At 42.6% G+C, this 9375-nt stretch overlaps 1 protein-coding gene across 3 annotated transcripts in view; it reads right to left on the bottom strand.

Moving 5' to 3' along the window:
- AOPEP (aminopeptidase O (putative)) overlaps positions 1–1085 on the bottom strand; it is a 196385-nt gene extending 195300 nt beyond the window's left edge. For 2 of the 3 annotated variants that reach the window (XM_054004179.1, XM_054004177.1), the window contains exon 1: positions 968–1085. The gene's annotated coding sequence lies outside the window, so the exon portion shown is untranslated. Of the gene's footprint in view, positions 1–513; positions 563–967 lie in introns of those variants that run through there. The other variant, XM_054004176.1, reaches the window with a different exon arrangement.
- Between the last annotated feature and the right edge of the window lie 8290 nt (positions 1086–9375).

Here is a 9375-nt window from a genome sequence, read left to right on the forward strand (position 1 = left end):
AAACCCCATGACCAACACTTGCATAAGGACAGAATTTTCCAGTTTTTATTTTACAAAATGATTTCAAGGTGAACATGGGCCTGGGTAACTTGCTATACCTAACCCTGCTTGAGCAGGGACTAGATAATCGTCAGTGGTCCCTCCAAAGTGAATGATTCTATAGAGATGCGGAACAGCATTAAACAGGAACTACCTTGGATTTTATTTTCACTCAAAATACACATGGAAAGGTTGTGTATGACTGACTTTCAGGATATGCAGCATACATATCTGACAACATTCATACACAGGAATCACCCAAATAAAATCTGTGCTGGAACAGAATGACTTGTCTTCAGCTTAATGCAGCTGTTGTTAATGAGTACTACCTACAACGCCAAAGAACGAAGTCTTTAAGGCTGGAATTGGAAAAAGTCTTTCCAACGTTGACATTGACAAGCCATCTCAGCCATTTAACGACCTCTGCAATCTAAGCATTATTCTGAGTACTAATGCACCTAACACACAACTAACCTGAGATCCCCAGATGAATTACACACCGCCAACCATTTAGACAGAAGTTTCACCAACATGTTTCCACTGTTAAAGAGGACAATGAGCGGAACAGATGTAACAGATTCGAAAAGATCCACGTTTAAAGATCTTTCAGGACACCAGGAGCCCACAAGCAGGCCATTGACCCTCTGCGTGAAAAAGGACAGCAACGATTGCCGGCCACACACTCCCTACTGCTTTGCATTCCGCCTCCTCCACTGCTCCCCAAGCTCTGGGCACAGCCTTTTAGTTTGTAAGGAAAGGCAGGGATGGAGAATTTTGTCACTTCCAGCAGCGCCTCCCTCTCACTAGGCGTGGCGGAGCGGCGGGAAGCGCTGCGGGACAGGGACGCCGGCCCGTCCGGCCGAGCGCGGCAGGACCCGGCCGGAAGCACGGGGACGGGGGGGGCGACGGACAAGGAAGGAACACTTACAGCGGCGGCCACTGCCCCGCCTGCGCGCCGGCTCCCGGGGCGTGTGCGCGGGCACACAGGGACACGCCGTCCCCTGCCCGGCCCCGCCAGGCGCCCGAGCTGCTGCTGCTGCTGCCGCCGTCGTCGTTGCCGCCACCCACCCGCGCCCGGCGCCGCGCCGGCTTCACCTCCCGCCCCTACGGTGCGGCCGCGGCGCCCGCAGATGAGCTCATCCGCCCGGGCCCGCCCCGCCGCCGCCGCCGCGCCCTTCGCCGGCCTCCGCCGGTCCCGGTGCGGGCAACCGAGTGTAACGCGTCTGCTGTCAGCAGAGCTGGCCTCGCCTCCTCAGCTAGAGGCTGATTTGGTGGATGACAAGTTGCCCATCAGCCGGCCGTGCTCCTGTGACCAGGAGGGCCAAGGGTATCCTGGGGTGCATCGGGAAGAGTGGAGAAGGTTGGGGGAGGTGGTGCTGTCCGTCTACTCGGCCCTGGTGAGGCTGCATCTGGAGTGCTGCGTTCAGTTCTGGGCTCCTCAATAAAAGAGAGACAAGGAGCTACCGGAAAGGGTCCAGCAGAGGATCACAAAGATGATTTGGGGTCAGGAGCAGCTCTCTTATGAGGAGAGAATGCAGGAACTGAGCCTGTTTAGTCTGGAGAAGACTGAGAGGGAATCTCAGCAATACATACAAATATCTCAAAGGTGGGTGCCAAGAGCATGGTGCCAGACTCTTCAGTGGTGCCCAGCAACAGGGAGAGGACCAGTGGCCATAAACATTGAACTTCAACATAAGGAAGAATTTCTTTTAAATTAAAGGTGGCAGAACACTGGAACAGGCTGCGCAGGTGATGCAGGGTTTCCCTCACTGGAAATACTCAAAATCCACATGGATGTGTTCCTATGTAACCTGCTGTAAGTGACCCTACCTGTGGGGGGGTTGGACTGGATCATTTCCAGAGGTCCCTTCCAACCCTAACTATTTTGTGATTCTGAGAATTTCCCTCTCCCCGGGTGTGGGGGAAGAGTGGCAGGGCAGAAACTGTATTAGTGTGGTTGCTGGTGGTGATGTCCAGTGTCGGGATTGCCCAGCCATTTGTACCAGCCCTGGTGGGCCTGTTGAAATATCCACATGGATGCTCACTTTTTGTTTGCACACTGAGGTGGGGCCATGTGACTGATCTGCAAGGCAGCCAAAATCCCAGTAGCCTCTGCTTAGAGCATAAATAAAAGCATTTATTTTTATATCATATGTGTGATTAGACACTTATTCAGTCATTTAGATTGGCAATGAATGATTAAGCTCTTGGAGCAGTTAATCACTGATTAGCTGATTCCGTGTGACAGGGCTGGTTGGGTGCAAGCTCCAAGGATGCACCTCAGTGGGAAATTGTTCTGTTACTCCTGCTAGTAACATGAAGAGGCATGAAACATTTCCAGTGATTTTGAGCACTGAAACAACACCATGAACATTTAATTACTTATGCAACATGAAAAACCACTATCAGCAAAAATTGGGAGTCTCTCCCTGAACTCCCTCATCCTGAGGAGAAGGATTTGGCTTTGTTTTGTGAATGTGTTGTCAGATGAAAAATTGTTTGTACCTGATGGGCAATGCTTACTCTTCAAAAACCACTGGCCTGTGGAACCACATAATGCTTATTCTGTAGGAACAACAACTGGAAAGTAGACAGTTTCATTGTGCCAAATTTTACCAGTTCACCAGGCAGTCAGGTATGACTCTGGGGTCGCTGACCACCAGGGACCCCAAAAGAGATCCCCAGCACAGAAGGACGCATGCGCAGAGGGGAATGAACATATGTCAGTGATTTCAGAGAAATCATTGTCAGTGTATGTTTATTCCGGGAAAATCAATGAATATGTATGTAAAGAATAGTACACAAACGGGAACTTTCTCTGTACTCAGCATGCACGATTTCTGGAAGAGATATGCCTTTGTGCATCTGGCTGAATAAAGAATGCCTACTTCTTAATGCTACACTGGTGTTAAGGAGTTCTCTTCTTTTTCCTGAATTTTGGTAGCAAATGCCTGTTAGCAGAAAATGTAGGGGCACAAATACTGGACTCAGGAGCCTATATGACATTTGGATGCCTACTTGCCCTTGTGAATTGCAAACTTATTTAGAGCAGGTCTGATGGAAATGGTTTTTAAAGCATCAAAAACTGCCAAAAATCTCAATCTTTCCAAAATACTGGCGTTGGTAGAAACATAATAGAAAATATCTCTGACATGGCCAGATCCAGTACAGGGTCTTCTGTGTGAGGATTGCATCCACACTACCCATACTCTGGAAGGGCTTTCTGACAAGGTCTATCTGCAGTAACCAAGGGAGTCTAAAATCAATGTGCTGCTTTGGTTAGGTTTAAGTATGTGTCTTGAATTCAGATAAAATCCAGATAAAACTGTTACTATTGTAACAGTTCATTTTAAGAAGATCTGAGATATGCAGATACATATATATAGATGTATAAACAATGAAATTACACATTACTTTGCAAATACTAGAAAAGAAATCTATTTTTTTCTGATCAGGAAAACCATAGGCTTAAGCAAATGCTGCACTGCAGCAGCCTTTGAGGTTTTTGGTTTTTTTTTTTTTTTTTTTTTTTTTTTTTTTTTTTTTTTTTTGTGTTGCTTTCAGTGCACAATATGGTTCAAGTTTCCTACTGATGTAATAATGATGTACAGAGCTCTTTAATTTAACTGCACTTGTTTAAAGATCCGTGGATTGTCATCATTGTTGCCCAGTCTTACTCTGACTTGCAAACAAGCTTTTCCAGGGACTGAGAGAATGCACCATTATAGCCTAAAGAAAATAAACAAGAATATCATCATAAGCATAAACCAACCTGTTTCTTGCTCTATATTTACCTAAAATCTACTTTTTGAAAGAAGAGCTGTTCTCTGACAAATACCATCTGTCCAAATCCATACAGCATGGCACATTATCATCATCCTTCCCATTTACAATAAATCACTGTGGATTGCTCTTGTCAAGTGAACAATGAATAGCCTGATATTTATGAATATTGGAGGCTTGTTTTATTTGACATTAAACATAAGCCAAGTAGTTACCTGCTTATGATTCATTAATGAATTTTATTTGTTACTAAAAAGAAAGCTTAGTGTAAAAATACTACTGTGACTCTCACCAAACTAAAGATTAAGATAGAGGAGTATTTTTATAACAGCTTATTCAGGCAATATTTCAGGACTATTCACATTTAACACCTTTAACAATCATACTTCAGAGAAATCCTAAAAGTAAAAAATACTGAAAGTAATTGCTGAATACTTTAAAAAATAATTCATCACTAGTATTTTGGTGCCAAACTTGACAGCAGTGGCAATTATTTGGAGCAGTTGCTATATGTAAGGAGTACTTGAAATATTGAGAAAAGAACAAAACTCAGTCTAACAAGTGGTGTCTAGACTGCTCACAATTAATAAACTCTATTTACAAACCACCTTTTAATTGATCACAAGATACTAATGACAAAGAAATAAAATACATGAAGATTGTATTCTGGAGTAATTAATATTGCCATTAACTAGCATACTTGATAATACTAATTACTATGCCCATTATCTTGTAATTAGTGTGATCTTGTAACAAGTATTTGCTGCATCCAGTGAAGTCAAAGTAGATCAGAGCTTGTGTATAAATTCTTTTTCAATTACATCATGTGGTTGTGCTGTTCAGGAATATGATGAGCCCATGTTAAAAATGGACCTCTTCTTTAAAGCCACAAAAAGAAATTATACCTGTGAGTACAGCACTTAGTTGGCACAGCAAACTATGCTGTTAAATATTAGTTGAAGACTATATTTGACAATTGACGTTGAAGATGCTTTTGATGAAGAGCGTGCAAAATTTTGGTAACAGTTTGAAACTTGATGTTGGCTGCTTTCAAACTTCTTTGAACATATGGCTTGCCTAACACTGTTAATTATTGTTTGTAACAATAGGGCCTAAACCAGCTAAAAGATCTACCAACACAGAGAAAGAGGCAACATGTATTTTAGAGAGTTATCATGTAAAGAAACAACAGTACTTAGTATCATGGGAAAGGGTTTAACAAAGAGGCAGCAGAAATAGTGTGGTGGCAGCAAGGGTCTCCCACACATCTTCACAGTAGTAACAATGGTATGTAAGTAAGAACAGTTATAAATGTATGTAAATTTTATAAAGGAAACAAAAGGGTGAATAAGAATGCACAATGGACAAGGTGGTATAAAAGCAGGTATGCATGAAAGATCTTTAAAACCTGGTAAACTTAGGTAAAGTCGCATACCTCAGTCTTTTTTATTTTGATGAATTTCATGGGGGTCCTTACTACTAAATTCTTGACTTGTTTCATCATGGGTCTTTTTTCCCCAACGCCATATATTTAAGAAAAATAGTAAATACTCTTCTTTACTCTAGTAAATACTCACTAGTTATTACAGAATGAATCGGGTTGAAAGGGACTGCAGTAGGTCATGTAGTTCAGCCTCCCTGCACAAGAAGGGTCATCCTAGAGCAAATGGCACAGGATTGCATCCAAGTGAATATTCTTGATTATCTCCAGTGAGGAAAACTCCACAACCTATCCAGGCAATCTGTTCTAGCGCCTGGTCACCTGCACAGTAAAGTTCTTCCTCAAGTTGAGGTGGAACTTGCTGTGCATCAGTTTCTGCCTATTGACTTCGTTCTATTGCTCAGCATCACTGAGAAGAGCCCAGCTCTATCTTCTTGCTGCTATCCCTTCCAATACTCACAGACAGTGATGACATTCCCTCTCAGTCATCTCTTCTCCAGGCTGAACAGGCCCAGCTCCCTCAGCCTTTTCTTGCAAGATTCTCCAGATCCTGGAGCAATTCTGTAGATCTTTTCTGGTCCCTCTCCAGGAGCTCCATGTCTCTCTTGTCCTGAGGAGCCCAAACTGGACACAGCACTCCAGATGTGCCTCACCAGGGCACAGGGCTGAGCAGAGGGCCAGGATTACCCCCCTCACCCTGCTGGCAATGCTCATCTTAATGCATCCCAGGACACCACTGGCCTTGGCCACCAGGACACACTGCTGGCTCATGGACAGCTTGCTGTCCACCGGGGCCCCCAGGTCCTTCTCCACAGAGCTGCTTTCCAGGTCAGCCCCCAGCCTGTGCTGGTGCTTGGGGTTATTCCTCCCCAGGTTCAGGACCCTGGATTTGCCTTTGATGCATTTCAGAGGGTTGATCTCTGCTCATCTCTCCAACCTAAGTTGTTAGGTATGCTACTTGACATTAAAACTGATGCATTTTCCTGCACAGGTCAGAGTGGTCAGATGGCCCTGCTGCAGCTAAGCTTTATCCTCTTCCAAGGAAGCCCTTTCTGCTTTAGTTGTTTCTGAAGCTGAAGTTGGGAGGCACTGTCCCACTTTGTCAGTATATGAAGGGAGACTTGTCTGCAAGTGGTTTCTGAAATATTCAAAATCAATGTGTAATGTATACCATACGTGAAAGCCTGTAAAGCAATTAGCTGTGGAGACACCCTTGAACTCCAGGAGAGGCAGGGAAAAAACAAATTATACCTTGCCAGACTGCATATTTTGAAACAGTAAAAAGCATTTTAAAAAAAATAAAAAGAAGATAAAAATTAATTCAGATGCTGTGTTTTATCTTAGCTGGACACAGACAGTATTTGAATGCTTGGGTTTTCAGAGATATCTCTCACATGAAGTTGCATTTTTGGAAGCAAATACAAAGATAAAAATGGACTCCTGATCTTAGGATCAAATTTTATGTGGATTCAGTGACTACTACTCATCACTTTTAAGTATTAGACAGTGTTAAAACTGCTAAATGTAATATTTTTCTGTGGCTTGATTATCCACTTGAATTGATTATTGAATTTGTGTTTTCCTAAAATAATTGTTTCTTTTTTTCCAGTCTATTATTTCAGCTGCAGTGATTCTTATCCTGCTGTGCAGATAAATGCCACACATAATTTGGCCTCATGCTTTGATACAAGTTTGGCCTGATCAGATCTTAATACTGTTTTAAATGTGGAGGTCCAGTGGCCTGCCCTGGCCAGCAAGCCAGCCGTAGCTGGATCAACCCAGGGCTATGGAAAGCAACACCCTAAGTTCGGGAACACTTTCAAGTTTGTGAGAGTTGAAGTTTGTTCCAACGGGAGTTACTATGTTAATATGGGTTGCCCATATCTTATGTTTGGTTAGAATGTTGCTAGAATGTTCCATGATAGTGTGTGTAAGTTTGCCCCTTTTTGGAGGTCTTAGTGTTTGGCTGTATTTGGGAACACTCCTGATACTGCTGCATAAGAATAAAGGACCCTCAGATTTTCCCGTCACCCACCTTTTCTTCTGCGTTGACCCCTCGCAGTCGCTGCCTGTCCTTGCGGGCATGAATGGAGCAATGTGACATTTAAATATTGGAGAAAGAGACTGAAAAGTCTTGCCTTCAGGAAACTGTTCTCAACAAACACAAGAGAATTATTTGTTGCCCCTGAGACTGTGAGTTTCATTATGCTTAATGGAGAGATCGGCTCATTGTGAATCCTCCCAGCGAGTACACCAAGAGGAAGTTGAATGGATTGAATCGTCATTAAAAACTCCTGTTCACTCTCTGATCTCCAAATGTAATGCATACAAAGAATTTAAGTAAATTTGTGCATAATTTAATAGTGACTTGCCACTAGCAAAATGAAAAAAAAAGACCAGGAACACAAAAAATGCTGCAGGGTAGAACTAAATATAAACAAATGAATGTCTAGAGAATATTTTATAAAATAACAGATAGACTGTAAAGCATCTGAGACGTAACTAGAGGAGAATGGCTGCAGGGAATGCAGGACATGCAGGGAATGGCCTGTGGTACTGTAACCCATCCAACCCCATATATGTCAGAAAGAAATATGATTGCATCCCTTAAGAATACAGGTTGCTTGGTGCCAAAATTTCACTTGTTGCCTGGAGATGTCTTAACCTTATAGAGTGTATCCTCCCTTTTCTGACCGAGAAGATGTAGAAAGGTGTAAAGGTCTAGTTTCCTGAGCCAGCTGTCCGCTGTCAGGCTTTGGGGCCACCGAGGTGCAAAGGGTATCCAAGAGGCAGCTGCTGGCCCCTTAGCTCTGCTGGCATCCTCCACCTTCCTGCCAGCTGTGCCCCTGCATATCAGCAGCTCTGTCCATCACATCCATAAGAAGCTACAGGAATGCACTGAAATCTTTGGATGCAGACTGTGTAGCTTTTTCAGACAATACCAAAAGTGAATATGATAGAGGGTTCAGATCTGCAGTTGTATGACATTCAGCTTCCCACATAATTTGATTCAAAATCTACAAGAAAGTTTATGCTGGGATGGATGGTGAGGATATAAGCTGGAGAGCCTGACAGAAAAATTTATGTAAAACTCTCTGTCTCTTTCAGGCCAGTAAGCACTGTCTCAATATTTAAGTAGCATATACACTTGCCTGAGAAGGCGCTGATTGAAACTGACTATAAAGTGACTTAGCATAGAAATGTGACAAAGTTGTCTCCCCCTTTCTTCACTGCCCTCTGGTTACTGAATCTGGGAACCAAGATCTCAGAACTGGACTGAGAATACAATGAATTAAAGTGACTCGATTAAGAATTAATTTGTTAAAAACCAGCTTTTTTTTTTTTTTTGGCTTTTTTTAGTATGTTCACCACATTTCCTACCCTAGGAACTGAGTTGTGAACAAGTTGTTATTTACTCTCTCTAGCTGAGGTTCTTACCCCATGTTTTGGCAAGAAAGAGAGTACATGTAGTTATAACAGAATTCCTACTTCAAAACATTTTAAAAGCTTTGAGATATCGGGGTGATGGGTGACATATAAATACGCTGTGCCAGCTTTAGTAAGGGAAATACATATATGTTTTTTATCAAGGCTGTTGTCATTTAGAACTCAAAGTGGCATTTTGGATGAACTGTTTGTGAAAACCCTTTGGTTAGCTCTTGGAAGACTGTGCTTGGGGAGGTTGATGGATTGTGCATTGGGCCTTTGGCTCACCTTGTGCTTATTCTGGACAATCAGTCCATCATCTCAGCACCAGGGTGTTGAGAAAAAATCTCTGAAGCACCAAATTGAAAGAGCAAAATTCAGGATTTCTTTCACAGGACTCAAGATAAGGTTTTGTACTAATTTGCTATGTGTCTAGTAAATTGTAGACCTGCATATGAGGAAGATTTAACATTTTGTGTGGGTATTCAGCATGACACAGGCCAAAGAAATGCAAACCAAAACATTATATTGTGTGAAAGAGGATGATCTGGAAAACAATTTTCTGAAAAGGTGTTCAGATTATGTACTAATCTCAGTTTTCACAAGAGCAGTATTATGATACTTTTTCCAAAAAGTGTACATTGCAGCTTCCAGAAGAAGGCATACTGCTTAACATATCATTCTAT

Source organism: Vidua macroura, chromosome Z, assembly GCF_024509145.1.
Source record: "Vidua macroura isolate BioBank_ID:100142 chromosome Z, ASM2450914v1, whole genome shotgun sequence".
Classification (NCBI taxonomy): domain Eukaryota; kingdom Metazoa; phylum Chordata; class Aves; order Passeriformes; family Viduidae; genus Vidua; species Vidua macroura.